Source organism: Schistocerca gregaria, chromosome 1 (genome assembly GCF_023897955.1).
Source record: "Schistocerca gregaria isolate iqSchGreg1 chromosome 1, iqSchGreg1.2, whole genome shotgun sequence".
NCBI lineage: Eukaryota > Metazoa > Arthropoda > Insecta > Orthoptera > Acrididae > Schistocerca > Schistocerca gregaria.
The window spans coordinates 1,000,079,005-1,000,105,623 of record NC_064920.1 but is presented as its reverse complement, the minus strand read 5'-3'; the positions used below and the strand labels follow the sequence as shown (position 1 = coordinate 1,000,105,623).

The 26,619-nt window shown below is 43.4% G+C and overlaps 1 protein-coding gene across 2 annotated transcripts in view; it reads right to left on the bottom strand.

Annotated features, from left to right (window-relative positions):
• The window catches only part of LOC126278525 (tyrosine kinase receptor Cad96Ca), an 800,638-nt gene that overhangs the window by 599,211 nt on the left and 174,808 nt on the right, over window positions 1-26,619 (bottom strand). The gene's annotated exons all lie outside the window — the stretch shown is intronic.

Here is a 26,619-nt window from a genome sequence, read left to right as displayed (position 1 = left end):
ATTCAGAAGAGATTAAAATTTAGCCACACCGAAGTATGCATAGGCATTCGTGAGCACAAACAAGTCTGCTTGTGTGCATCAGAACCAATCTGATAAGCCAGCTTAATTACTGGATGAATAAAATGCTAAGCTCTAATTTTCCAGAGAAAGTACAATGAAAGTTTGAGGACTCGGGGGATTTTACTTGGGAAAATATCATTACGTTTTGATTTCTTACAAACTGCCTTTTTAATCAAACTCTTAAACACGAGCAATTTGTGCCCCCTATCCACTTGGGGCAAAACAACTGTATGGCGCAGAAGAAAGGTATTCTGAACTGAGAAACTAACGAAATCTTTGGAAGAACCTTATTAGCTAAAAAAAGTACGTCAAACTACCTTCACAATTTACAGTGGTGAGAATGGTATTCTAACATACTATGTATATCCAAAAAACTTAAAGACGTTAATATGGCACCAGCAATGCAAAAAAAACCTCCTGCAATGGAAGATCATCATGTACTATTGACAACACAACGTAAATAAGAAAATATGGTCGAAGGGAAAAATATTTATGCAAATGTTTTCCATCTGATTCGTAGGTGTTGCGGTGTTGTTTGACTAGAGTGGTTTATCGGCTTAATTCGTTCTCTAGACCCCTTTTTTTTTTTGCAAAGGAACGTGTTGTCAGTGTTCTTAGTAGATAGTGTAAGCGAAAGTAAGTGAAATAAATCTTCTCCAATTTCGCATTTAAGTAGTTGTAAGGCGATGCGTCATAAGAAAACGTTCGTCTTCCAAAAATGTCACAACGTATTATTGTTAAATTACAATTAAATTAATACCATTAGCTGCTGACGGTCGTTGATATACATCAACGATGACAGTTGAAAATGTGTGCCCCGACCGGGACTCGAATCCGGGATCTCCTGTTACAGGGCAGAGGCTGTATCCATCTGGGCCACCGAGAGCACAGAGGATAGTACGATTGCAGGGACTTATCGCCGGCACGCTTCCCATGAGACCCACATTTTCAACTTATAGTCCACACACTACATTCGTAGTGCCCCTGCCATTATACCCATTACTTGCGGCGGACAATCCTCCGAGTCCCGTAAGAGTACAGGCAAATCGTGTGCATCCGCACTGAAGGAGGACATCAGCCGGTTAGCCTTAAACGATACGAAGACATGTCCGAAAGAACAGATGCCATCGTCATATTATTGTTAAGGTTGTGTGGTAATGATGAATATTTAATTATTAGCCTTTAGCCCCTAAAGTAGTTAGAATTAAATAAATAATTTGGAACGATTGAAGATTTATTTCCTGTGATTACTGATTTGACTAAATGAAAGATTGCACTGTTCAGTAAAGACACGATTCAATCGAAATGAAACATCGCAGAAAGGAATTATGTGACTACCGAAGAATGTGTTTGTCGTTTTAGCTAAGACAGCGAACAATTTATACAAATAACTTTACCGAACTATCAGTTTAATAAGTCACAGGTGCAAAATACTGACGCGAATTCTTTATACACGAATGGAAAAACTAGTAGAAGCGGACCTCAGCGAAGATCAGTTTGGATTCCGTAGAAACACTGGAACACGTGAGGTAATACTGAGCTTACGACTCACCTTAGAAGAAAAATTAAGGAAAGGCAAACCTGCGTTCCTAGCACTTGTAGACTTAGAGAAAGCTTTTGACAATGTTGACTGGAATACTCTCTTTCAAATTCTAAAGGTGGCAGGGATAAAATACAGGGAGCGAAAGGCTATTTACAATTTTTACAGAAACCAGATGGCAGTTATATGAGTCGAGGGACATGAAAAGGAAGCAGTGGTTGGGAAGAGAGTGAGACAGAGCTGTAGCCTCTCCCCGATGTTATTCAATCTGTATATTGAGCAAGCAGTAAAGGAAACAAAAGAAAAATTCGGAGTAGGTATCAAAACTCATGGAGACGAAATAAAAACTTGGAAGAACGGTTGAACGGAATGGACAGTGTCTTGAAATGAGAATATAAGATGAACATCAACAAAAGCAAAACCAGGATAATGGAGTGTAGTCGAATTAAGTCCGGTGATGCTGAGGGAATTAGTTTAGGAAATGAGACACTTAAAGTAGTAAAGGCGTTTTGCTATTTGGGGAGCAAAATAACTGATGATGGTCGAAGTAGAGAGGATATAAAATGTAGACTGGCAATAGCAAGGAAAGCGTTTCTGAAGAAGAGAAATTTGTTAACATCGAGTATAGATTTAATGGTCAGGAAGTCGTTTCTGAAAGTATTTGTATGGAGTATAGCCATGTATGGAAGTGAAACATGGACAATAACTAGTTTGGACAAGAAGAGAGTAGAAGCTTTCGAAATGTGGTGCTACAGAAGAATGCTGAAGATTAAATGGGTAGATCACATAAATAATGAGGAGGTATTGAATAGAATTGGAGAGAAGAGAAATTTGTGGCACAACTTGACTAGAAGAAGGGATCCGTTGGTTAGGACATGTTCTGAGGCAGCAAGGGATCACCAATTTAGTATTGGGGGGCAGCGTGGAGGGTAAAAATCGTAGAGGGAGACCAAGAGATGAATACACCACGCAGATTCAGAAGGATGTAAGTTGCAGTAGGTACTGGGAGATGAAGAAGCTTCCACAGGATAGGGTAGCATGTAGAGCTGCATCAAACCAGTCTCAGGACTGAAGACCACAACAACAACTTTATATCTTTACGGGCGGTGTAGAATGTTGTAAGCAAACCAACGAATTTACATGCAACAGCATTAGATCATTTTCCTTGAAAAAAATGACGACATTCACGAAGCTTCAATGCTCAAGAAAAGTACATCGAAGTCACTAGAGGCGGACTGAATGATGATTAATATCGCCTCACAATGGTTTCTCTGCCATTGTTATAAACAGTTGGTATATTTTAACTCTCCATTTCCATATTCAGCGAAGCGGAACGTCACTGTCGGATCTCAGGAAAACATGGTAAGGCATATTTTTTGAACCATCATTCTGAAAAAGTTTCCCGTCACAGTTTCCTAGATCTCCAGGCGTTTTCCTGCGCTCTCTTCCGGATACTGCTGGAGGGGGCACACTAACCAAATAATAGACCTGGGTGACTGGCTTGCAAAACGTTCACCAGTTTTACGTTCTCCTTGAATACCGGTATTACCGAGTCATTTAAATTGCAGCACGTCGAACAGTATTTACAGAGAAGTCCCAGCCATTAATCCTTGAGTCATTCGCGATGAGTGGCAGGGCGTAGCGACCTACCAGCGAGTACCGTTGAGCAACGGTGTTTGCCCGTAGTTACACTTCAGGTTCCTGAACAGTCACATTTAGATCATGTGTCAACAACGAATGATGTCGATACTTCAATCCCTGTATTGTTAAGGAGAACATCACAATGTTCCTTCCAACATGGTTGAATGTCCGAAAGAACAGGCACTGCGGCGACCACAGCCGTTCTGAATTGCGTGAAACGCATTCGCAGTTGCGAACACGAACAACCATCAGCTGTATAAGTGAATGATAAGTTGTTCTGGACCGATAAACCCGAATCCGGATTTCCCGCCTTACGCGAGAGACCTGAGTTCGTCCCGGAGTATTCACGGTTCAAATATCTTACGGGAGATGCAGCCGTGTGACATCGTCGATAACCGCCAACAACATCACCCGCTACATTCCCGTAAGTTATCTGAATATTCGACCGTAAATTGTTTGAACATTCGACTCAATGCCTTCAAATTCTCTTTTCCTACTGAAGTTATCGACACGCGTATATTAAACGTTTTTGTTTTATGCCACTCATAACAAAGAGCAACGTTTCAGAATGAAAAATAACTGCTTGAAATTTTTCCGCACCAATAGTGCAAAACATACAGCCAGTGGGCAAATATGACGGCAATATAGCGTACCTATGTGAAGCCGACGTCCTACAAGCTTTAGTCACCTTACCAAATATGTGAAGAATTCTTTATGTATTTCACTAGACCTATTGCGTCACAGTTATAATGCTAATGAGATCAACTGCATTTTACTCCACAAGTGCTTCACTTTTTATTCCGAAAACGATCATTAGTGGTGATTTAAATTTAAATTTAAGACATGACCACTGCTGGTATAATGGAGGAAACACCGTCTGGATTACTGATTACATTCAAATTTTTAACGTCTGGTGAGGACTATCGGTGCGACGTCCATTCGAAGTGAGGCCCATATCCGAGCTTCGCGTTGTCGGTATTGGGGCAGAACAGTCCTTGCAACAAATGTTTAACACCCTCTGACAAGTAAGCTCTTTTCCACCCTGCAAAAGGAATATCTAGAACAACCTATTGTAGCAGACATACCAGTTCTTAAACAGGACTGGAGAGAATGTAATCCCACACTGTCAAACCCACGTTGAACTTGAATATGACAGAACACATTAAGATCAACACTCGACCTGTAATTAGGCTATTCAGAAAATGTACTAGATGTAACTAGATGATCCAGGACACTATACTATATTTATTAATTTTTTGTATCTGTCAGGTTCCGTGGAACCATTCGAGGGATAGCGAGTTGAGATCATTGAGCGGGTACACTGCTGATCAGAAAATGCACAAAAAAAGGAACTTAGGAATTAATAAAACACGACGTTTTACGAATAAGTAATATATTATAGAGCAAAGTTCGCAACTGCTGCGAGGAACTCTTCGACGAAATAGGAGTGTGCTGGAATGAAATCCTTCAACTTCGATTTGAGGACTTTCGGTTTATCACTCAATTTATTAAATGAAACATGCAGAATACTGCATCCCCTCCCAATATATTTCCAATTTTAAACGTAACGTTGAAAAGGAACATGTCAAATTTAAAGAAAACCAAAACTGTGTAACACCAGTTTTCATGTTATAAGGGATGAGTCCTCCCTGATGGCCTGTTATTTCCTTTGATTTATATGGAGGTTACGTCAGTCTTGCAAATAGCATAGTGAAACAACTTGACAGAAATCGCATTTATAAATCCGATGTCTGTTTATAGTGTTATGAATTTTGCGGCGACTGGTATAAGGTCGAAAAGGTTTAATATGAATATTTCTTCCATTTTTCACGAAAGCCTTAAGTACAAAATGCAAGATCATACGAAAGGAGCTTTATAACCAGATGCCAAATGTGACTTCTCAGTGATAGATAATATCTCTAATTTGCCATATTCAAAGAAACTATGAGAGATAATGAGCAAAAAAGTTGCAATAATTAACATCAGACGAGCAGTAAACAATTTTTCTGCGAGAAATGAAGTTTACTGAACAAAATCATTCACATACAATGCAAACATGCCATGATAAATACTGAGCAGCTGAATTCTAGAATTTTAAAGGTAGCCAATGATTATGTAAACCCTTCTTATAGAACACGTTAGGTAGATTAGGCGTCCTTGATTTGCAGTAAAGTACAACCTAGCTGCAGACATACCAGAGTTCTAGGTTAAAACTACTGTCTTTTGCAGCTGTAATGAAAGTCTTATTAAGACCAGGCCCTTTTCGCATTGCTCTAAATATGTTCAGTGGTCACTGTAACAGTATTATATATTCTCTTACAATTTCGTTTGCTTGGATCTTGAACAGTCTCCATCCTCTACGTTTTAATACAAACAGTTTCAATTCGGATCGTTACTCACGGTTTTTTTGTTGTTTATTTCATTCTTCTCATTCTTCCAGGTGGATGTTTTGGGCTTTCAGCATATAGCCTTTGCACTGCACTAAATACATTCACGTGTGTGTTAACAAGGACCATAGTGCTCAGAGCCATTTGAACCATTTGATACGTGCAATCGCGCCCGGAGTAATGGGGGTGTTACGTCTTACGCGACTCACCCTGTATAACCAATCTGGTACCGAAGACTGTTGCTTAACGGCATTCTGATGGGCCATCTGCCCCATCACCGGCGGCTCATAAAAGATTGAACCGGATAAGTGCGAGCTTCACGGCATCTACCTCGGCATCTGTGCGCTTCGAGATTCAATTGTTCGCCGCAGTAAGCCATCACTGGCCAATGTAAAAAAAAAAAAAAAAAAAAAAAAAAAAAAAAAAAAAAAAAAAAAAAAAAAAGACGCAGAGAGGGGCTAGCAAAGGCGACGCCAGCGCCGCGCCGTGCCGTGTGTCACAGTCGGGTAATTACACGCGTGCCGTCTGCTAATGGACGCTCGCTGTGGTTGCGGCCGCGCTGATTAATTCCGGCACAGGACTCCGGGCATGCCTGCATCTGGACCTGTGCGTCGCCTCCTCGCCTCCCATTAGCGCAGTTGTTGAGGGCGACGCTACCTCATGTCGACGCACCGGCTGCAGTTTCACAGGAGACCGCGCACTGCACGGCCGCGGTGCGGTGCAGGTGCACACGCCTCCTACGTGCGTGTGTGCAGTAACGTGCCACCAGCCAACTGCCCACCTTCGTTTGGTCAGCTTAAACCTCATAACGCTACGCCAGTCGGAATACACTTTGCAGCTCTACTGTGTTCTTATACGTAACTTTTTTGTGCGTGTAGCTAAAACACGATCTTATCAAAAGTATGCAGACAGGCCCGTTATGGAAAAAAAAACAGTAGAAGTACTAACATCTGTAGTAATAGAAAGCATAGCTGCAGTAATTGTAACAGAACTGTAAATTCAGGAACCACTTATGTAGTTTGGTAGTGGGTTAAATGTGTATCAAATGGTTCTGAGCACTATGGGACTTAACATCTGAGGTCATAAGTCCCCTAGAACTTAGAACTACTGAAACCTAACTAACCTAAGGACATTAGACACTTCCATGCCCGAGGCACGGATGTGTCGCGCGGTTCCAGACTGAAGCGCCTAGAACCGCTCGGCCACACCGGCCGGCAAATATGCATCATTGTAGTTTTTCTGAATAAAGTATACAGACACCCCTAGGTGATGCAGAACTGACCACTAGCTGTCACGAGAGGTTCACGTCCCAATATAAAAGGAGGCGGGGAATATTATGTTACTACTAGAGAAACCTCAGCAGTTGAATCGGTTGATCATGAGAGCTCATAAAGAAAGGGTCTGACAGGTTTTGAAAGCACGTTCTATACTGAAAAAAAAACAGACGTATTTCGGCTTTTTGCTAGACACTGCCTAGCTTTTGAAAAAAATCGAAGCCAAGGTTGATGGCGAAAAATTGTAATTTCAATGCCACACATCGAAAGATTACCGAAAAACAAACATTTTTATTAATAAATACGAAGTGCTAATTAATAATGTTCTAGTTATTAACGTGTTTGTGTTTTCATACTGTAGCTTTGATACCCGCCAATTTACGTGTCTAGCACAGCGCGCTCGGCTGTTGAGCGAACAAGGCACCTCACTGCCAAACTGCAGGTCTATGTTCGATTCTTAGTCATGGCTTTTTTTAATTTGATATTTTTGTCGGTAAATAAAATAATACTGTGGTAATCGAAATATCTTTCTTTTCTTTTTTGAGGTAAAGAAAGGTGAGTGTGGTTAATTATCAAATAACTGTAATGTAATGCACTGACAGTTATTTTCATCGCGGTACGTGACGCTAGGACTTTCGTAGAAGATGATGTTCAACCGATCTGCACCGTGAAAGTAACGCCACACACATGTGCCTCTCTTTGTCTGGAGTGTGACATTACTTCCTCCTACAGGCAAAGAATATTATCGCTCAACTTCAAAATTATGCGAGATCACAGCAGAGGAGGGAATTACAAGATAGGCCAGATGCCGTCAAAATTCATGCGTTGGTCCATAACCAGGTTTCCATACCTGTCTCTCAAGACGTGCTTTAATGTGCTTGGTACGCAAATTGGCGTCTGGGACATCTGTCTCTAGTAACGTGAATCAGACATATTTCCCGCGAAGAATGTACCTGAAAAAAATCAGTGCGATGAGATTTCGTACGTGTGTAACGCGTAGTGCGAGGAATATTTATGTTCTGCCTCTTTCATCCCACTGAATGCCAGAACGCTCACGAACAGATGATTAGTTAGGATTACGCAATAATATACTTCAGGAACATTTTTGTACTGTGTGTCACGGTGAAAATAACTGTCTGTACATTATTTATAGTTATTTTGTTATTAATAACGCCTTCCGGTATTTCACTCCAAAAAAATGGAAAGAAAGGCATTCTATCGGTCCCTACTTAAACCTAACACCATCCATGCACGACGCACAATTCGAACCTGCGACCGTAACGGTCGCGCGGTTCCAGACTGAAGTGCCTAGAACCGCTCGGCCACTAAGGCCGGCTAATATCAGATATACCGAAAAAATATATAGAATGAGGAAAAACCCATGACCGAGAATCGAACACAGATCAGCAGTTTGCTAGTGAAGTGCCTTGAATGCCGGCCGGCGACCTCGCTCTGTGAGACACGTAGGATGACGGGCACCCAAGATGGAATATCAAAACCCTAAAGCGTTAAAAATTCGAGTATTATTAACTTAGGACCTCACATTATACTAACGAAAAATGTATGTTTTTAGACGATCTTTCCATATGGAGCCACTTTGGCCGCGATTTCTTCAAAAACGAAAGAGTTGGTAAATGGCGCAGCCAGCGACGAATATTTTTTTTTAATGTTTTATTTTACTGCCATAAGCGGTTTGGAGCAACCATGCCTATTTCCAGACAGCTAACATTCTTCGTTATTTGTTTTGATTAACTCCATGTCGACTGCTCCACGCTACACAATAATATTTGAATATTTAGTGCCAGTTTATCCTTTTTTCATTAATGAAATACGCTTAATTGCTTATATATATATGCCATCAACTGGAATGTATGTAAGTGAACACAGCTATTATTCCAGTTGATGGCAGTTAGTTTTTTTGTGGTCCATGTTGTTTTCCAGCTCGATGTATATGTTCTTAAATAGGCGGAAATGATGTTTACGTTGATCTCCATTCCAATTTTCTGTACAGGTTCCAGAGCTCTCAGAACAGAGGTGATGTAAAAGTTTTGTTGATGTGTATAATTACTTATCGCGATCCCGTACGCAAATAGACAACCACGCAGTGAACTGGATTCGGGTGAGCAATTAATCTGAAATACACACCAACAGAGGCATCATTATGTATTAAAATGTCAAACGAAAACACCTTCAGCCGCTTGGATGCACACTGCAAACAGCCGCACATAAATTTGACATTGTTAGGCAGGAAAATGACTGAATAACACTGTATGAATGAATACACATACAGAACTTTTTAAAAAATCGTATGGTGTGTTCTAACTTACTCGTAAGAACATTTTCTGATTCTGTCAGATTTCGTAACTGTTAAATGCTGAAACTTTTGTCATACGCTTGGACAAGCGTCGATGGTTAAAAAGGACCTTCCGTAACGTGTAAAGGCAAGGGAAATATTTCCGTAAATTTCAGAAAACGACAGGATGAAAGCTGGGTCTTGAAAGTTAAGGACTGAAGCTGATGACGGAGGTAACTTGCAGTCTTTCTTTGTAGCCAGTTTTTCCTCGTCGCACAATCGCATTATGGAAACCGGACCTGAGTGATTCTAGCCTCATACAGATCGTACTGCCAATCGACCAAACCGACCTGTATCTGTACTCAGCGCCCACCATACGAGTTTGTAACAACAGTACAGATGATGATACAGCACGATCTTCCATCCTCTTCACTCCTCTATTTATTCCGTTCTCGTTTCGAGTGAGACAAGAACACATTCTGTGAAAGCGTCAATTTCTCTTACATTTAGTTTACCTGTATGATAAGTATTCCAGATGGGTGGATCAGTCAGGGTCTCCTGAATTGTACGCTCCCGTTATGCAAAACGTTGTTTGTGCAGCATCTGCAACTGGACTTTTCTGGGTATGTCTGTGGAGATCATGTCCTGAACAAACCACTTCAAGCCTACAGCTGAAGTCATTTTCTCACATTATTCTGATTCAGTAAATTCCGGACTCTCTTTCTTACTTTCCTTGAGAGTTTGTCTCACTTGTCGTATGGCACGCTGACACACAAATTGATAATTACATTGTTCTGTGCCGTATGTCATTCCTGTTGATTTCTACAGACGAAATGTTCGGTCTCTAAAAAGTCATCTTACTCGTGGACAAAACGGATTGCATTTTGGTACAGTAAAGTGACTTTACTGAAATAGATTTTTAGTTCAGTGCATTAGACCTGTGACATTTCTTAAAAAAATGAAACAATATAAACCTTTTTTCCTGTCCGAAGACATCTTCAGTGTTACTGATATCTACCATAAACTGCTCCCAGAACAGCGATCTATTCTTCCGCCTAATCGATGTACAATGAGATAGCTACCCGATAGAGTCCACTGGTTCTCTTTCTGCGTTAAGTATTTTTCGATTTCGAAATCATTGGTTTAGACGCAGTTATTTTTCGTTGGTGCCCACAGTCGCAAGAAGTATTTGCAGTCTTATGTTTTTCAGCGATCACCATTAAACACATGAAAGAAGAAAAGAACACATTCAGTTAATCCTACCTGATATTCACATTTCGGTGAGTTTCTACTTCCATCACAACTTCATCATGTAACTATCCTACATATTTCATAGTACGCCCTGCATTTTATGTCTAACATCGGAGCCCACGACAGAGTCCAGTGTTATTACCGGAATCCTTCTTCTCAAGAAATACTCAATTCGCCGATCATATATATGAGGAAGAGTCTTCTCCTCTCCAAGGTCGTATTTCGTGGATGTCTCCCATAATGAAGCTGTCACCTGATGGAAGAGCTCAAGGAATATGTATCGCGTCTTCTGCTACCTCTCTGATAACATGTCAGAAAGGGGGGAGGGAGGGAGGGAGGGAGGGAGGGAGGGAGGGATGAAGAGAGAGGAGATAGAGAGAGAGAGAGAGAGAGAGAGAGAGAGAGAGAGAGAGAGAGAGAGACTGCTGCAACAAAGGCCAGGTAGGAGATGAGGTACTCGTGGAAGTAAATCTGTGAGGACGAGTCGTAAGTCTCTACTGATAGAGCACTTGCCAGTAATAGGGGAAAGTACTACGTTCGAGGCCCGGTTCGTTATAGTTTTAGACTGCCAGGAAATAGTATGTGGTGGTGTTGATTTGCACTCTGAATAGTGTTACTTTTTTGTCTTAGCTACAATCTCATTACAGAGCACTTAACGTATTTAACATAGAATATGTTCCATGCTTATGCAGCTTCAAGGAAAAGTATACTTTGCACTGTAGGAAATACTGCAACCAGCTACAAGTTTTTCTGAACGAAAGTTAGTTCAGTTCATCGTCCAATATGGATTTTAAAAGAAAACCAAACCTCTGTCTTAAACACTGAAGCGCCAAAGAAACTGGTACAGGCATGCGTATTCAAATACAGAGATACGTGAACAGGCAGAATACGGCGCTGCAATCGGAAACGTCTGTCTAAGACAACAAGAATCCGACCCAGTTGTTAAATCGGTTACTGCTGCTACAATGGCAGGTTATCAAGATTTAACTGAGTTTGAACGTGGTGTTATAGTCGGCGCACGAGCGATGGAACACGGCATCTCCGAGGTTGCGATGAAATGTGGATTTTCCCGTACGACCATTTCACGAGCGTGAAACATAAAAATCACCGACATCGCCCCGACTGGAAAAAGGTCTGCAATAACGGGACCAACGACGACTGAAGACACTCGTCCAACGTGACAGAAGTGCAACCCTTCCGCAAATTTCTGCAGAATTCAATGCTGGGCCATCAACAAATGTATGCGCGAACCATTCAACGAAACTTCATCGATATGGGCTTTGGAAGGCGAAGCGCGACACAAAGATTTACGCCTCGCCTCGCCTCGCCTCGCCTCGCCTCGCCTCGCCTCGCCTCGCCTCGCCCCATCATCATGGCCGTGGAGCTGTTGATGACTGTAAACATGTTGCCTGGTTGGACGAGTGTCGTTTCAAATTGTATCGAGCGGGAATGGAGACAACCTCATGAATCCATGGACCCAGCATGTCAGCAGGGGACTGTTCAAGCTGGTGGAGGCTCTGTAATGGTGTGGGTCGTGTGCAATTGGAGTGATATGGGACTCCTGATACGTCTGGATACGACTCTGACAGGTGACACGTACATAAGCATCCTGTCTTGTCACGTGCTTATATTCATGTCCATGGTGCATTCCGATGGATCTGAGCAATTCCAGCAGAACAATGCGACACCCTACACGTCCGTAATTGCTACAGAGTGGCTCCAGGAACACTCTTCTGAGTTTAAACACTTCCGCTGGCCACCAAACTTCCCATAAATGAACATTATTGAGCATATCTGGGATGCCTCGCGACGTGCTGTTCATAAGAGATTCCCACCCCCTGGTTTTCTTACGGGTTTATGGACAGTACTGCAGGACTCATGGTGTCAATTCCTTAACAAAAAAATGGTTCAAATGGCTCTGAGCACTATGGGACTGAACTGCTGTGGTCATTAGTCCCCTAGATCTTAGAACTACTTAAACCTAACTAACCTAAGGACATCACACACATCCATGCCCGAGGCAGGATTCGAACCTGCGACCGTAGCAGTCGCACGGTTCCGGACTGCGCGCCTAGAACCGCGAGACCAGCGCGGCCGGCAATTCCTTAACAATTCGAAATATAACGGGCATTCACTTGACAGATTACGGTGGAGTACAAAGTACTTTCACTTTATTAGAAGCATGCTGTAAAAACTTTCATATGAAATTCCCTATTAAATGTACGATGCTAATGTCAACTGTGACCATGAAAATCTCCGAACTACTCTAGCTCCCAAGATGAGGTAGAGAAAAGTAATCTTTCAACCTTCATGACAACGCCTCATTCTCGAAACCCTGTGACTGATAAAATTGCGTTCTGTCAATTTTAAGAAACGTGATAGATTTATTGTTTATCTTTATAGCGTATTTTAGAACATGATTCGCTATAAGGTAGGGTTGAAGCATGAGGGTTGTGTTGGCCACGCACTACAGATCACAGCGGATGCTCCGAGACGGACAACATATTAATGAAGTACTTGCAAAATCCAGACTATGTTTACCTCTTACTATTAATGTGAAAATTAGCATATAGATATGCCTGACAATAACTTCTTATTTGCATAGAATATTTCCAAGTCTCCGGGAAAACAAAGTGGAAGGTCGAACAGGGCGAGGAGTCTCGTTTGTTCATAGATATAAACTTTGCCCAAAAGTGACAGATTCAGTAATTTTCTTGCTTGTCAGGAGAAACTAATGTCGAAGAACAAAGGCAGGGAATTGTAAGCATGTTATATAAAATCTAATGCATTGCTCTGAGAGATTAGACCGTTCTGTCATTTGCTCTCTTCTCGAAACACTGTTACCGTACATTACAAATCAGGAGAACTCTTTCACCAAGACATTCTGAGATAGGATATAGGTAGGAGATAAATATGGAAGAATTGGTTGCTGGCTATTAGTAAAGAATCATCAGCAACAGCATAAATGAAACAGCAGAGGGAGGTCTGTCTCATATCTGAAGTCAATGGGGGATGGGAAACAGAATTAAAGGACTAAAATCTCTGAAATCCAACCCAATTATGAAGAACAAAGGAAGACATTAAGATCTTTTGTTTTCCTTTGACTGGCGATTTAATAACACTAGCAGACAGTGAAATGGCAGCAGCAAGAAATGAGATATCTGAAAGAATAGGCTGGAAAGGTTCACCTACAAATCTCTTTTGAAAATAATCGGAGATTCTTAAATTTGATACTGTGAATTATAATACAACCAACCCGCAGCACTGCGTACCTATACACCAGAGAAGTCATATGGTGGCATGTAGGGTAGACCGTCTGCCCGTGCTTGGAAAATAATTTCAAGAAAGTGGTTGCAACTATCGATTTACACTGATCAGGCAAAACATTATGATTACCCTCCACGTTAGCCAACAGCGCCAATGCGCTGCTTCCTGGACTAGGGTAGGCGAGCCGGCCCTTGGATCGTATCTGCCAGGCGGATTAACGACGAGGGCCGGTATGTCGGCCAGCCTGGATGTGGTTTTTAGGCGGTTTTCCACATTCCACTAGGTGAATACTGGGCTGGTCCCCACGACCCCCCTCAGTTACACGACTTGTTGACATTTGCAAAAATGGCTCAAATGGCTCTGAGCACTATGGGACTTAACATCTATGGTCATTAGTCCCCCCCCCCCCTTTTTTTTACACTACTTAAAATAACAAAATGCGTACGTAACACAAATGGGCATTTTTTTTAATAGCCACATTCTTTAACAAAAATGAAAAAAGGAAAAAGGATTTTGGAAGGTTTGTTTTTCTGCTTTTTTTAATTTGATTTTATTTTATTTTTATACTAATGGATAAAAGGAAGGCCGTTCCTCTTCGGCTACATAAACAGAATAATAGGAAGTCGTCCCGTTACGACAAAGGATGCTCCATACTATAGCCCGCTGCGAATTTTTCGATGACTCTTCTCGTTGCTGTGTTGTTTCCGTTGTTTGTTCAATCTCATAAAAAAAAGGAACTGAGAAGAGGTGCTATGGTTATCTTCTCATGTCATCAATAATCCAGCTGCGAGGCGGATTATGGAATGCGCTCCAAAGGAAATTAGAAAAATATTGCCTATATTTAGGGTTCTTGACGATCGCACAATGCGTTGGTTCAGGTAATACCAAAAATCGGGTACTGTCTTTTCGCCATTACCGAAGAGGTACGTCCCCTAGAACTAAGAACTACTTAAACCTAACTAACCTAAGGACATCACACAACACCCAGTCATCACGTGGCAGAGAAAATCCCTGACCCCGCTGGGAATCGAACCCGGGAACCCGGGCGCGGGAAGCGAGAACGCTACCGCACGACCACGAGCTGAGGACTGACATTTGCAACACGGTCACACTATTTCATCATTTACACTAGACTCAGACAGATGTGGTACACTGATTGCGTCCTGGGGGCTATGGGGTGGCGGCAGGAAGTCCATCCAGCCACCCCTTTAAATTAACCTGCCAAATCCGATTGTAACCATTCTGACCCTGCGAAAACTGCGGGACAAGGTACGAGCAAACGAACGCAAACGAGTCAAAACATTGTGACTGCTGCCCACAACGACGTTGGATGCCGGTTGGTGGCGTTGCGGACACGTAAAACGCTAACAAAGCTATGTAAGCGGAGTCGACATGGACTGGAGATCACCAAGATATGGGCTGAAAATGGGGAAATCCATGGAGATAAGCGATTTCTACAAAGGGCAGATTATTATTATTATTATGCAGAACCTCTGAATGATTATCTCGGAAACGGCGAAGGTGGTCGAATGTTCACATGCTACTGTCATGAGCATCAGCGGAAAGAAGGACAGTGAAATCACCATGAGGCGCTAAATGATCGGACGCTCACGACTCTTCACAGAACGTGGAGTTCGGAGACTTTTCTGCTCTGTTATGTATGATAGATGGTGATTTGTGGCATCTGTGCTGAAAAGGTGCAATGCTGAATCCAGTCACAGTTTATCGTAAACTGTTGAACATGAATCTCAGCAGCAGACCACCCTTACGTGTTCACATATTGATCCAACAACACCAATTACGATTGTACAATGCGCGGGACCGTCCGGATTCGACCGTCGATCTATGGAAACGGGTCGGCTCTTCGAGTGAATCACATTGTTGCTACGCTATTCCGATGGTCGTCTCCACAAGCGCCGTCATCGAGGTGAAGGCGGCTGTAAATGTGCAGCGCGCCACGGATGCACGCTGGTGGGACCAATATTACGCTATGCGAGACATTCTCCTGCACTTGTATGGGACCTGTGGTAATAATCCAAGATACGTTGATAGCCGCGAAGCACCTGTCTCCCTTCATGCTTGATGTCTTCTCCGACGGCGATGTCATCTTTCAGCAGTATAATTGTCCTTGCCTCGGAGCCAGATCCGTGCGACAGTGGTTTGGAGAGGACTGCAGTGAACTCACGTTGATGTCTCGGCGACCAAATTGACTTGATGTAAATCCTATGGGACGCATCTGGGTCGCTATCGGGCGCCATCACCGCGAAAGCAGATCAGCTGTCGGGTATTTACGCGAGTTACATGATCTTTTCGTGGATATCTAATGCCACGTACATCCACAACCCGACCAACGAACTGTCATCCCTGTTTCGCGGATTCAGTGATGTATTTCGTTCTAATGACGGACAAACAAGTTATTAAACAGGTCGTCATAATGTTTTGGCTCACCAGTACATAAGCATTGACTGAAGTTGGTTGTGAAACCCAGTCCTTTTGGAAATGGTCTCCTACTGAAAGCATACGTTTAATAACAGAAGTTGACATCGACAACAGCCTGCCGATTTTTTCAAACTTGCCATTTGAACTACAATGTACAATTACGTGTTTCTGATTCATTAGTATGAATATTTACCACACCATAACTCAAGTACGTAAAATTAATAATAAACTAAGCAGTTACCATTTCCAAAGGGTACATAGTGGCATCGATACGTATTTCATTGTTATGTAGGATGAAACTTTTTTTCAGAGTTAAAGAGAGATAAGTGCTCTTGACTGGTAGTAAGTGGAAGAGCGCTAAGAGAAAACAGGAAATGCAGTATACAATGTTTCAAAAAAAAATGGTTCAAATGGCTCTGAGCACTATGGGACTTAACTTCTGAGGTCATCAGTCCCCTAGAACTTAGAACTACGTAAACCTAACTAACCTAAGGACAACACACACATCGATGCCCGAGGCAGGGTTCGAACCTGCGATCGTAGCGGTCGCGCGGTTCCAGACTGTTGCGCCTTGAACCGCACGGCCACTCCAGCCGGCCTACAATGTTTCATCCAGTCTTTATTACACTCCTGAAAATTGAAATAAGAACACCGTGAATTCATTGTCCCAGGAAGGGGAAACGTTATTGACACATTCCTGGGGTCAGATACATCACATGATCACACTGACAGAACCACAGGCACATAGACACAGGCAACAGAGCATGCACAATGTCGGCACTAGTACAGTGTATATCCACCTTTCGCAGCAATGCAGGCTGCTATTCTCCCATGGAGACGATCGTAGAGATGCTGGATGTAGTCCTGTGAAACGGCTTGCCATGCCATTTCCACCTGGCGCCTTAGTTGGACCAGCGTTCGTGCTGGACGTGCAGACCGCGTGAGACGACGCTTCATCCAGCCCCAAACATGCTCAATGGGGGACAGATCCGGAGATTTTGCTGGCCAGGGTAGTTGACTTACACCTTCTAGAGCACGTTGGGTGACACGGGATACATGCGGACGTGCATTGTCCTGTTGGAACAGCAAGTTCCCTTGCCGGTCTAGGAATGGTAGAACGATGGGTTCGATGACGGTTTGGATGTACCGTGCACTATTCAGTGTCCCCTCGACGATCACCAGAGGTGTACGGCCAGTGTAGGAGATCGCTCCCCACACCATGATGCCGGGTGTTGGCCCTGTGTGCCTCGGTCGTATGCAGTCCTGATTGTGGCGCTCACCTGCACGGCGCCAAACACGCATACGACCATCATTGGCACCAAGGCAGAAGCGACTCTCATCGGTGAAGACGACACGTCTCCATTCGTCCCTCCATTCACGCCTGTCGCGACACCACTGGAGGCGGGCTGCACGATGTTGGGGCGTGAGCGGAAGACGGCCTAACGGTGTGCGGGACCGTAGCCCAGCTTCATGGAGACGGTTGCGAATGGTCCTCGCCGATACCCCAGGAGCAACAGTGTCCCTAATTTGCTGGGAAGTGGCGGTGCGGTCCCCTACGGCACTGCGTAGGATCCTACGGTCTTGGCGTGCATCCGTGCGTCGCTGCGGTCCGGTCCCAGGTCGACGGGCACGTGCATCTTCCGCCGACCACTGGCGACAACATCGATGTACTGTGGAGACCTCACGCCCCACGTGTTGAGCAATTCGGCGGTACGTCCACCCGGTCTCCCGCATGCCCACTATACGCCCTCGCTCAAAGTCCGTCAACTGCACATACGGTTCACGTCCACGCTGTCGCGGCATGCTACCAGTGTTAAAGACTGCGATGGAGCTCCATATGCCACGGCAAACTGGCTGACACTGACGGCGGCGGTGCACAAATGCTGCGCAGCTAGCGCCATTCGACGGCCAACACCACGGTTCCTGGTGTGTCCGCTGTGCCGTGCGTGTGATCATTGCTTGTACAGCCCTCTCGCAGTGTCCGGAGCAAGTATGGTGGGTCTGACACACCGGTGTCAATGTGTTTTTTTTCCATTTCCAGGAGTGTAATTTCAAGGGGGCATTTCTAGAACGGTACTAACCTGAGGGAAATAGTATTATAAAATAATAACTGCGAGTTCCGGCTGAAATACTGTTAGCTTGAAATGATTCTGTAATGAAAACTGTGTACACCCGCAAGTGCCGTTCATCAAATGTTCAAATGGTGTGAATTCCCAAGGGACCAAACTACTGAGGCCATCAGTCCCTAGACTTACACGCTACTTAATCTAACTAATGCTATGAACATCACACACGCCCATCCCCGAGGGAGGACTCGAACCTCTGCCGGCAGTGATCACGCAATCCGTGACGTGGCGCCTGAGAGTGCTCGGCCACTCCGCGCGGCGCTGTTCATCAGAATTACTGACTATAAACCCGGCGGATCCTACCATTGATGAAATTGCAATACTATCAAGCCGTATTAAAATCGAAACAGACTGCTATTCGTACTAGGCATACGCTAACAATTCTTGATCTTTTCTGGTTTACTGTGTGTAGGTTCTTCAAATCCCGAACACATAGTATTCCTTTAACTCTAGTTAAATTTCGACCACCAATAACCATTGAAATATAGTGAGACGGACATAGGACGGACACATTAGGTTATATGATCTACACAAACCATCAACTCGAGCACATTGCTGCAAGTTTTTTGTTTAATCCGCTGTATTTTAGTAGGTCAACACTAGCGGTAGTTTAAAAGAATTTATCTTTAATTTTGGTAGGAGTCTCCCGAGAGCAACTGTCCGAAATATTTCGTATTTAAACCTGTAATTCAGCTGTCTCAATGTGTGATTCCTGAAAGTTTCTCATCTGAGAGTAACCATTTTTGACGATTCATTACAGCGCTAGTTAATTTGACTCCCAATGAATTATTGTTGCCATTGATGTACAAATTCCCAAATCGACAGTAAACAGTCTAGAACCTTGCACGTGAAGAAACCGCTACAGTTCACACGTGGCACATTCAGGTGAAGCTACGCGCTGTCGTTTTGAATGGCTCGCTTATGTATGCTGCGTTCTTTTGTTCCGCGTGCCCTGTATGTCAAGCGTAATTGCCGTTTGGAATCCGCTGTCAGTCAGTGTCCATATAATAGCTGTGGCCAGTGATTTTGTACCTGCGTGACAATGGCGTGAACATTTTGTGTGGTTTGCAGCTTTTCGTTTAATGGCACTGCATGAATATACCGTGCTGCACTATATCCGTCGGTACAGAAGGTAAATTGCGGCCATTTGACTCGGCCAAACGTTTGACATTAATAGGTCTCCGGAGAAGAATTACACACACGCAAGCGTTTCCCGATCAGATGCGTCCCAGGAGTATTTCAGTGTGGTATATGTGAAAATACGACATCTCTCGTTGCTTAGTAATGTCGTGACAGACTGAGATATTGGGTTCAGAGAGAAACAAACCATTAAAGAAGTGGCCATTTCTAGTAGCGTTGAGCACAATGGTTTTAATACGCACAAAATTTCGAAGTTTTATAGGGTAAACTATTGAGAAAAATTAAAATAACAAATTGCACACTATGTTTTCTTGTACATGTAGAGAATGTGAGGCAAAACAAAACCTTTAGGTGTAACAAGGACACACTCTAAGACACATACGAGAAGCTACTTTGCCTATCCTTGAGTATTCCTCGCACAATGTTTCATCATTTTGTTGTTTAGCATTTTAACTGAAGGTCATTGCTGTACCATTGACGGAACACACGGGGAAGCCATAGAACCTTACGGGAGATATCATGAGAAAATGCGGTTCGCTCACATTAATACGCCATAACAGCGCAATAAACGAACAGACTCCTTGGTGCTATGTCATTTAAAAACACGTTAAAAAAGAATGTAATACAATGTTTAATATGGTTTAATATAATTTATTTTAGAAAGGAACACCAACTAAATAATGCTAAAGGTCAAGAACAATGGCTCTTGTAATAAAGAAGATTGTAATGCCGTCTGCGAAAAGTCACCAACAACACAAAAAAGAAGCAGTGCGTGTCAGTGCGATCAGCTTCGTGATGTTCTTAAGGAAGATGCAAAGAAAGAATTATTGATTAAATGGTATATAAAAACTCCGTAAGTCGTATCTTTCAGTAGTCAAACTTATAAGGGAACGTAGCAACAGAATTTAACGCCGTTAGACTTGGTGAAGAGAAAATACAAAAGTGGTCGAGTCTAGGTACTAGATCGTATCCGAATTGCAAATTTGAAGAGGGTGGGCGCTCAGTTTCTGGGTCGGAAATGTCAAATATGCTTTACTTCAGCGTTCCCGACTGATGCGAAATAAGAAACTATGTCTTAACGCCATGCCTGACAGTCACGGTTGCCTTGGTTGCCTTTCAAGAACCGTATCATCCAGTTAGATAGTTTCACCGTATCATCCAGTTAGATAGTTTGTGTTTCTCTGAGACGTACTCTAGACGTACCAGCAGGAGTTAAAGCAGCGCAGTAAAACTTTGTCAGCCGCCCTTAGACCCTTCGCAAGGTGATTTTACCACCACTTCGAATTTCACCGAGTCTCATGCATAACTCACTACGGGAGCGATTTGAGGCAGGTTGGCACTCTATTATTAGCACGTTATTGTCCTCGTTTCTCATACAGAAGCATGCCTCGGCACTGAGTGTCATGTACTGAGGGCGGTTGATTTATTTGGTACAGAATTACCTCATTCCGTAGAGTACAGAGCTGTGTTACAAAATGGTTCAAATGGCTCTGAACACTATGGGACTTAACTGCTGTGGTCATCAGTCCCCTAGAACTTGGAACTAGTTGAACGTAACTAACCTAAGGACATCACACACATCCATGCCCGAGGCAGGATCCGAACCTGCGACCATAGCGGTCGCGCGGTTCCACACTGTAGCGCCTAGAACAGCTCGGCCACTCTGGCTGGCAGCTGTTATCGGTAAGAGGTACGTTGATGCTAATGAGTAATGACTTTCACAGCACGAGATATGAACGCTCGTGCATTTCAGGCTGCGACAACAACGTTTAGAGATGCACTTTAGCTGCAGCCTTCCAGGATCAAAATCTGTTTCAGCAAATACCGCAACGTTACCGATCAGCGATCGTGATCTGTCAGATTATAAAATTTGTCAGATTATAAACGGTTACAAAGACAAACGTGTAGTAGTTTGTTGCTGAGCGCCAATGACAGAAGCAGCGACGAAACACATTCTTGGATGAGGGATAAATATTTGTGCGTTGTTTGATCACAATTATCCCTCTTTCGAGTGTCATTTATGATGACAACAGCGTGAGATCACGTGAAGTTTGCTTCTTATTGGATCCCGGGAGTCGAGTCATCAATATCTGCCGTTTAAGGAAATTTCCAGCTTTACCGATTCCCCACGTGAAACTGCTAGCCTTACGAATTCCCCACGCGCAGTTCCTTACGAGTGAAATCACCGTCGTATGACAAACAGCACCACGTCCCCTCTAGATGACATACTGTATGCAAACTTCTTCCCATGACTGAAGAACAATCGCATATTTATGGCAGACCTCAGTTCATCAGTAATAACCCCTATTTGACAATTGTTTCCAAGTACGGTGACGATATTTCTTCCGCATCCTCCATTTGCGAGCACGATGCAGAATAATGTTGAGTGTCGACACAAAAAGCATATTTGCACGCAAACCTCTCAACCGCAAGAAAACACAATTATTGACTAATCCCCGTCCTGTTCATTAAACATTTCAGTCTGAAACTCGAAAAATACAACATTCTACTAACGCAGCCTCTGGTATCTATGCTCTTCTGACTGCTGCAACAAAATTGACGCGTTCTCTTCTGGACCATTTGAAAGCGCAGGTGGTACGTAGTGAGAAGTTGGAGGTATAACGAAATGCTGTAGCGGGTCGAAAATAAGTATAAAGGCACTTACAAAAATTTTATTGTGTTCGTAGCTAACGCAGGCATCGCTTACTGGAAAAAATGACCCATTTGTAATTAATACTTGGATTAAAAAACCATAGGCCGCCACAGATTTATCCACTACTACGGTTTTCGCGTGACCGACGCCATCCCTGGTGACAGCACGTTATGGGGTTTGTTTATAGGACTGCTCTGTGCAGCATCAACCACGAAGTCGTGTGTGTGTTGGAACTGTTGCAACTTTGGCTGTTTTACCTGAATATTCTGACTTACCTTTGTGCAATAGCTTTCTAGCCGCACAGGTGCTCATGAGTAATAGTGGCATACCGCATGCAGATTACCGTACCTGAAACAGAAAGAGAAAATTGCATTATTACCAACCGCATCCGAAACTGAAGGAAGTTTTTTTGAGAAATATATTGGATTGAATGTAACTCAAGCTATTTAAATAGCAGTAGCGGCTGATTCCCGTTGCGAAAGAAGAAATAGCTAGTACACTACACTTTGTCCTGTAAGTGGAGCTGCCCACGTACATATAGGCTATATACGAGACCCCACATGGAAGTGTAATGATATCATTACTGCTCGCTTTGTGAATTAATGGCTGAGCCGTTGACAAATACTGGTTATCTTAGACGAAGGGTCGTCTGATAAGACCTCCAGTAATATCCAGTCAGAACAGGTAAAAGTACGTTATACTACTGCATAAAGTGGAATATAGTTCATAATATAGAGAAATGTGAAGTTATGGAATTCAGAAATCGAATTATGTGGTAACCTCAAACTAGAGGATTAATGAATCAAAACTGTAGTCGGCCTTGTCGTAGAAGCATCTGCGAAATATGCAGTGGAACGACCATATGGGCCCGGCTCCAGATAAAACAAAAATGAGACTTACATTCTGTCTGCAAACTGCTATAGATACTACTTTTAAAAAAATGGCTCTGAGCACTATGGGACTTAACATCTATGGTCTTCAGTCCCCTAGAAATTAGAACTACTTAAACCTAACTAACCTAAGGACAGCACACAACACCCAGTCATCATGAGGCAGAGAAAATTCCTGACCCCGCCGGGAATCCGGGCGCGGGAGATACTATTTACCCACACTTGTTTGGCCTATCCGGAAGAACTGTGTAAGAGTAAGGAATCCCTACCAGACGAAGTAACAATCGACATTGAGAATATACACAGAGGGACGAAGCGAAAGGACACATGCTTATCTGACTGGCAGGCGATTGTAACAGAAATACTGAAGAATCTCGACCTGCAGCAAGCCTACATACATGTGAAGAATGATTTGGTATGTCTCGAAAAAATTTGAAATATCGGCTTTTCTGGGAGAATATGCGAAATATTCGTCAGTTGGCAATGTATCGAGCCACAGAAGACAATTCGCACATAGGCGTACCAGCAAGTCTTTCTTTTTGCAGTTTGTACGTGAATAGAATGAAAGACAGCGTCTGTCACTGTACAATGACACCCCAAATATACTGATTCGAAAGGTACGCATAGACGAATTCAGTGCCATATAAGCCGGTAAGCAAGTGGCGTTCTTTTACGTCATGAATCAGAATATGGAGATTATATGTATAAAGAAAAAAAAGCAGAGATGATTTGCTGTCTGAAGCAGCAAGGGTATACAATTCATTGTACGTGGACATGCTGGAAAGCAATACCTCTAAATTTTTTATTCTGTTTTCGATATTGCTTGAGATATTACATGTCACGTACGTTACTCGGTCGTCTCTCCTGCTTCGCTGACCCAGGCTGCAACTCTCTGCCGTAAGGAGTTTCTAATTGAAGAGTTCGCCCTGACTTAGAGCACCTTCTGTTTCAGCATGACAAATTCAGACCACACGCGAGTGCTGCGACATTTGCTACAATCCGACCCCTTGGGTTCACTGTCATCGATCATCCTTCATACAGTTCCGACATTCCAAAATTTAAAGAATACCTTCGAGAGCTTGACTTTGATAGTGATGAAGTGGTGCTAATAGAAGTGAAGCTGTGGCTGAATCAACAGAGCTGAACATTCTACATTGACAACATCTACAAATTGGTTTCTCGGTGGGTGAAATGTGTTCGTCACCATGGTGACTATGTTAAGAAATAAATAAGCAGACATGAAGAATAAAAGTGTAGAGTGTTAGTAACGTTTTATTGAAAAAGCTTTGAGAGTTTTCACATACAAAATTCGGAGGCATTACTTTTCAGCACGACCTCATAGTGAAAGACAATGAAGATGATTTGGTATACGACGACAGAGTGGTTTGTATTATCTATTGAAAGTAACACATGTGAACGGGAACGACAATATACTTAGTAGTTGTTCCTTGCCCGCTAGCCGCGCGGTCTAACGAGCTGCTTCCCGAGCGGGAAGGTGTGCCAGTACCTGGCACGAATCCGCCCGGCGGATTAGTGTCGAGGTCCGGTGAACCGGCCAGCCTGTGGATGGTTCTTAAGGCGGTTTTCCATCTACCTCAGTGAATGCGGGCTGGTTCCCCTTATTTCGTCTCAGTTACACTACGTCGGCGCTTGCTGCGCAAACACTGTCTCCGCGTACGCGTAAACCATAATTACTCTACCATACAAACATTTGGGGTTACACTCATCTGGTATGAGACGTTCCCCGGAGGGAGGGGGCGGGTGGGCAAATCGCAAAATAACTCTGGGTTCGGTGTGGGGCGGCGGTGGACCGCTACGGCCTGTTGTGGGGTTGTAAACCATTGAGGGCTACAGCGGGACGAAGCTTCTCCGTCGTTTCTAGGTCCCCGGTTCAACACACATAATACACAACTGTGCCTTTGGAAACCAAAATATCCTAACGTCTGTTTCTTTCCTTGTACATGCACTGGTGTCCAAAACTAAAGCAACAACCGGAAATTTTGCTAGTTTGCATTTATTTTCCGACAAAACAGCATAAACACGTGACAGTAAAGTAGAAACAATGTTAAGACTACAGAACGTAAGCAACCGCAACACGCGTAACAAAACACAAAAATGTGTTGTTTTTTTTTACTTAACGCATTTGTGCACACACACACACACACACACACACACACACACACACACACACATTCCGACAACTGATAATGTGCTCCGTATGGGGTGTGACTACCTCTTGCAGCAACAAAGGACTGACAACGGCCGGCCGAAGTGGCCGAGCGGCTCTAGGCGCTTCAGTCTTGAACCGCGCGACCGCGTGGTCGCAGGTTCGAATCCTGCCTCGGGCACGGATGTGTGTCATGACCTTAGGTTAGTTAGGTTTAAGTAGTTCGAAGTTCTAGGGGACTGATGACCTTAGACGTTACGTCCCATAGTGCTCAGAGCCTTTTGAACCATTATGACTGACAACGACGGGGCATGCCGTGTATCATCTCATCAATCCCATGTTGATGCAATAACGCGAATACTTCTTGCGCGGTTGCTCGCAAGTCTCGCTGAGTGGTTTGTGGCTGCAACCCGTCTCGGAAATGATAAGTAGTAGAACAGGGGTACTCTCCGCCATGTATCGAACGGTAGCTTGCAGAGTATCTATGTAGATGAGACGTAACAAAAATGTCTGCAGGCCACGTAAAAGGAGCCGCCATGTCTTTATGGTTCACCTATCCACCATCCAGATAAAACTCCCACCTTTACAGCGCCTAAGGCAATGCTTGTGACAAAACAAAACGACAGAAATTGTTCTTTTCTTTCGCGGAGTCGGACAGTATGACAGCGCAATTCAAAATGGCTCTAAGCACCCCTAGAACTTAGAACTACGTAAACCTAACTTATCTAAGGACATCACACATCCATGCCAGAGGCAGGATTCGAACCTGTGACCGTAGCAGCAGCGCGGTTCCGGACTGAAGCGCCTAGAACCACTCGCCACAGCGGCGAGCGAAAGTGCATTACCGCTGCAGATTCGAAGAGGTGACTGATGTTCACACATGCTACGGAAAAGCTGTTGAGGGAACCATTTCCCACTTACCACCCATGAAAATGAGTGCATGTGGGCAGTTACGGGAGGGTGCAACCATGTACAATGTGACACTTCAATATCAGCACCGTCCACTTTGAAGGGCTAAAATAATTAATTTTAATTTCCGTAATATCGTTTTTCAACAATATGTCATACTTGCACAGTCTCTACACATCGACAGACACGTTTTGGCTGTCAACACCGATGTGAGGCATCTAATCTCACCACTCCAGCATAATTAGTTATTGATACGAAACAGCAACACCACTGGAAATACTGCATGAAAACAGGTCTACCAACTACCTACATACACCCGAAGCGTCTATGTTAACAAATATTATCCACTTTCCGTCCTCAACGAATGACAGAGTGCAACGGAAACGACTGTATGCTTCGGTAAGGATCCTACTCTCTCTTATCACTCTCATGATCCTTCTCGAGATCAATAATTAAGCTAGTAGAACTAATTGTAAGACAAAATCCTCGGCTACTTGTTCTCGAAATTTACCCATCAAGATTTCACGAAATAAACTGTCTTTCCTCCAGAGAAGCGCCATATATTTGTATTAAAGTCTTCCA